Genomic DNA, 5,563 nt, shown 5'->3' with positions numbered 1-5,563 from the left:
TTGCTTCCCCCTCCTTCACTGTTATAAAAAACAATACTCCTGACTGCAAAGAAAACTTCTTAGTTTGCCTAGGCCCAGTATTTCTAGGGCAGGATTTTTTGCTCCCAATTATCCTAAGCCTCTATACCAAAGTAATGGACAGAAAATTGACTTAAAACAATATATTTAATGTTACTTTCTTTGATTACAAGCACGTTTCTAAGTTATTTCACATGCATTTAATGAGAACAGGGTTTGAGGTCTCTCATTGGGCTTATTTCAGCCCTTTCCTCTTTTGTTACTAATTAAGGGAATCTCAAGATACTGGGTGTATATGTGTGTTGAGAATTCAGAGAATATAAATGAGAAGTAAATTTCATGCCAATTGCATTATGCAGAGACAATGGCTAGCATATATATATATGTATATTTGTATATCCATGATATTTTATACCATATATATGTATATATGTGTGTGTATGTGTGTATATATATATATATATATATATATATATACTGCCTTTCTCTATGGAGAAAAGGAAATCAATATAAATAATGTTTAATGTCCATTATAATAGGATTCAACAGTCTAGTAATAGAAGACAGACCCAGCTGTGATTTACATGCAAAAACTCAAGAGAAAGGAGGCACCAATACAAGATTGCTAAAAAGAATATTAAGCATAGTGGAATTCTTATTAAACTTTCCAACACTTTTCTTGCTAAATCAAGGCCTAAAGTTAGGCATCAAAAATGTGGTGTTAGGAACATAAGCAAACATCAGAGGCTGATAGAATATAAAGGTTGGCTCATTCTAAATTTCTTGTCATGATTCTTGCTAAAGTCAGGCCAAGTGGCAGGCTGTTCCCAGAAGGACCCAGAGACCCTGACACAAATTTGATCAAAGAGAGAATGTGTGTCATGATTTATTTACATATATGTAAATATATTACACACATTAATAAAAAGGGTGATGAAAATATACCTTAAATGCTTATTGGCTCACATCAGTTTACATTTAAGAAAAAATGACTAAAGAAAAAGGTACACCATCATTAATCCTCTCAAAAATACCCCCTTCAATTGGAAAAGCTTATTTCATCTCTCTTGCCACTTTATTTTTTATGTATTTACTTATCAAAATATTGTATTTGTTTCAGTACATTTTGCAATACATAATGATTCCATTTATTGCCAGAGTTGGTACAAGTACATAATATATCTGCCTTCTTTTTACTTCCATTTCCCTTCCTACATTTGGCACTGTTTGACTCAGTTCTAGAACTCTCCTTCAGGCTGCATGGTAAATCCCAACAGAGAGATTCCAGGCTCTTGTTTAGGATGTGCAAGTATACACCCAAGTGTACATCCCATGATAAAAGAAAAATACCTACCTTTATTGAGGATAACAGGAAGATGTGCTCAGGGTACGCAGTACAAGAAAAGTGGTGTTGGGGTAACAGGAAAGTTAGAAGCACAGCATGGCACACACATAAATCAGGCTTTTAAGCCCAGATGCCTTCCATTAGGTCTTTGGGTGAGATTGAGAGGAGTGATTGGCAGGATGCTGAGTCATCTTAGTGGCTTTCAACAAGCATGCATGTCCCAGAGCTCATTCTAATTAAATTAAATACATGAAATGCACCAGTACATTTCTAGGAACCATTAAGGAGGTGGCAGTGGATAAAGGTTAATGAAGGTCAGGCACAAACTTCTGACATGGCTGTGCTCTGGCAGGTAGCTTTCAGGAATTTCCAGGGATGTCATTTTCCAGGTGGATGTCATTTTGTGTGTGTGTGTGTGTGTGTGTGTGTGTGTGTGTGTGTGTGTGCTCCTCTTAGTATGATGGGGAAAAGATTGGCCCTGTGGTACTTGAGAAGTTCAAATGGGTGGAAGGAGGGAGTGGTCTCCCAGAACTACTGTACTACCTGTGGTATTCTTTCCTGAGTGCCTTTAAGATCTGTGATCTATAAGATAGTGAATGCTGCTGCCCAGTGGCATCCAATAGAAAGGAGATTTGTAGAAAGTTTAAGGTGTGCCCAGTTCCTCCTTATTCTCCAAACCTGGACATGCCCTTTGTGTCTTTTTCGTAAAATTGATCATGAAAATAAAGGTTTTGAGTCAAATCACAATAACAAGGCAACAAGGACAGTGCAATTTAAATTTACTCATGAAAAAGGAGCTCCAGGCCCCACTGTAGAACTTCCTGTTTCCGTGGCCACTGGAGCAAGTGCCATGATGGTTGCACAGTGCAGCCATGGTGGCAATGCCTTCCTGAGCGGCCCGTGGAGTGTGGCCCCACATGGAAGATTCCAAGTTGTGCTAGTACAACCATATAAATAATTAACACCTGAAGTCTCAGTGTAACATGGACGATAACCATGATGACAGATAAATACAGACACTTGGGAATCAGACACTTCCTAGAAGGCCTTAAAAAACACATCAGCAAGAACCTGTCTGTCTTAATATTGGTAGAACTTAGCTAAAGGAATTTAAGAGTTTTTAGTATTCTACATGGCTGAAGCTGAGAGTCTGAAACCTTGATGCTTAAACTCTATTCTAGACATAGCTCCAACTCCTTCAGGATACAAGGAAAAGAGATAATATTTCCACAGTGATAGATCTTTGGTTATACAGGTTTCCCAATGAGTGGATTATGATGATCGCATTGTAGGGACTTGCCTTAGTATGGCTGCTTCCTAATCTATTCATGTTACAAGATCAACAGTGGGGTTAAATGGCTTGGATGAATTTTTTTGTGGTAGAACTTTAAGGAATCATAGCATTGCTCACCCTGAAGAATTCTCTTCTCATTCTCAAGTATGATCAAGATCCCTAAAGAAGAGACTAGAGCCTGTGCAAATTCATAAAGAAAATAATAATGGAAAAACCACTGATTTAAAGCAGTAGAGTACTCGAGAATCATGGGTAAGCCCTAAGAAAAGAGGACTTTCTTCTTCCAAAAAGGATAACCTAGAAAATCAGGCAATAGACTATTGTGAGAGAAGGCAAATAGAACCTGTATCAGAGTTTTAAAAAGAATTAAACATTGTCTTAGATCTGAAGCACCAAACAGTTGAAAAGAAGATTCACCTATCAAATCAGATAAGGAGTCAGTAGAACAGAGGAGGACAGGAGTAGACAATGGTGCAGATATTCAGTGGACTAAACGTGGTTATTGTAGTTTTATACTGGATGATTGTGAGAAAAAGGAAGTTAAAAAGGTGAATGTCAGTGAGGAAGGGCCACTTAATTCTGCAGTAGGTGAAGAAATCACAGGCTATCTGACTGTCAATGGTGTTGATGACAGTGATTCTGCTGGTATAAACTGATGACTGTCAGCCTGGTGGGAACGCTCAGAAAAATAGTGCTGGTTCCTATGCATTACAGGAGAAATCAATAGCTGAAAATGGGGCTTGAGAAACCCAGACTTCAATGCTCCATGACAATAGGAGTGATGACAGTTCAGACCATAACATGCCTTGCACAAATTCAGAAGTGCAGGTCAAGTTGGAGGACCACAAATTGGGAACTGCCTGCCTATCTGTGGTGTGTTAATCAGCTGAGTACTGAGCCAACTTCAGGCCCCATTTCTGAAATCCAGTCATCTTTAAGGGATTCTGAGGAGGAAGTAGATGTAGTGGGAGTTAGCAGTGCCTCAAAAGAGCAGTGTAATGAAAATACCAGTAATGTCTTGGAAGCAGATCTTAAGAGTATGCCAGTCTCAGGAGAAGCAGAGCCGTTGTCTGTTCTAGACTGCATCTCAGCTCAGATGACGTCTCTGTCAGAACCTCAACAACATCACTATACCCTGAGAACATCACCATGCAGGGCTTCCCCTGCCAGAGCTAGTCCCACTAAAAACAGTTCTTGCAGAGAGAATGGACAATTTGAGGAGAATAATCTTAGTCCCAGTGAAACAGGTGCAACTGCTTGTGATAATGTAAGTGAGTCTCCCACAAGTCCTGATGATATTTCTCAAAATGATAAAGTTTTATGTTGTGACTCTCAAGACTATGGAAGTGAGGGCCGGGGATTGAACTCAGTGGTTCAGCCACCTGCCTTGCAAGGGCAAGGTCCCAAGTTCAATGCTCAGTACCACACACACACACAAAAAAAGACTAAGGAAGTGAAAGACTAAGTAAGACACACTAAGAGGGAAGACTCAGTGTTGGACATATGCCATCTGCCAAAGAGAGTGCCAGTCAGCACATTGTAGAAGAGGAAGATGATGATTCTGATGTTTATTACTTTGAATCAGATCATGTGGTACTGAAACAGAACAAAGAGTATGTATAAATATGGTAACCATGAATTCTGCTTTGTTTACTATTCCCCAGGTTTGCAGTATCTATTCATGAATGTCTGGACATAGTATTTTTATGATAGCTAAAATTAATGCTTTAGCTAAAATTTTAGGTTTGACATAAAATTTTTTGACTCTCAAAAAAAAACTCCAATAAAAGACTTCAAAACTCAACTTTATTACTCCTCTATATGACAATATGGTTTTTCTATTCTGGTATTTCACATGTCTCAATTAGAAAAGACATGTAGAAACATGGGTGGTAGGTTTTTGCTTTTTTCATAAGTTTTATGGATTAGCACAATACACTTTGGTTTATAGTTGTAGAGTTTTATGTAATGTCTGTGCCTTCCAGGTAGTATAGAACCGATAATGAACATGTAGATGTCATCTAGATATGGGAAATCTAGCAGGCTAGAAATGCATTATTCTCTTAGTCATTTAACATTTAATTCCCTGTTAAAATTTTTTATTTAAAAAAAAGAAAAAGGAGCTCCAGAAATGCTTTAAAAAGTGGCAAAACAATCAGATAATGTGTTTCAAATGTGACAGATTTGTTGCAATGTGTTTTTCACTGTAATAATTTTCAAAATTATATATTCACCATATTTTTCAATCACACCTTGTATATATTATACTGCTTGCTGTGCACTGCTCATGCACTTATGTAGTGACCAATTTTCCCATGATATGACATGTTCCTATCATTTTCCATTTTAAGCAAGGCTGATTGGAAATTACGGGCCATAAATCTGGGCTTCTCTTTCTATTATTTCAAAACTGTTTTGAAAAAGTCTTCACACCTTGCTAGTAAGCTGCCCTAGCAGTGATGAAACAGGGGATTACTGCTTGGCAAAGTGCCTGGAGAAGTGGGCACAGTCTGGTAATTCCAATATCCCAGGACACAGGCACAGAACAGCTCCCAAAGCCCTGCATTCAGACTTTCTCTGAGAACTTGAGCTTTTTTTTTTTTTGATAGCACTGCTTGTACCTGACACCAGTCCAAATTGGGGAAATACAAAAGCAGAGTCAATATTGAACTTTTTGCTACAGTATTTTCTCTCAAGTTAGACTGATCTCATCCTGTAGTGTGTATGTTTTCTTACATTTGCTTGGCCCACACTTGCCCTGCAGAGGCTGGCTTCCTCCCCTACCTTTCATAAATTTAAATCTTTGCTAACGTTTTTGCATGTGGACAAAATTGTTGTTCAGGACAGAAGGAACTTAGAGACTGTGTATAAAAGGATATTCCAGCACAACATAATCCAATAGCAAT

At 38.2% G+C, this 5,563-nt stretch overlaps 1 pseudogene; it reads left to right on the top strand.

The window, feature by feature from the left end:
* Positions 1-2,654: 2,654 nt before the first annotated feature.
* LOC101710067 (ZZ-type zinc finger-containing protein 3 pseudogene) lies at positions 2,655-4,280 on the top strand (annotated as a pseudogene).
* Positions 4,281-5,563: the final 1,283 nt, after the last annotated feature.

This window comes from Heterocephalus glaber, unplaced genomic scaffold (assembly GCF_053883595.1).
Source record: "Heterocephalus glaber isolate CG9 unplaced genomic scaffold, H.glaber_assembly_v1.0 deba00001613, whole genome shotgun sequence".
Taxonomy (NCBI): domain Eukaryota; kingdom Metazoa; phylum Chordata; class Mammalia; order Rodentia; family Bathyergidae; genus Heterocephalus; species Heterocephalus glaber.
This window is presented reverse-complemented; position numbering and strand designations above follow the sequence as displayed.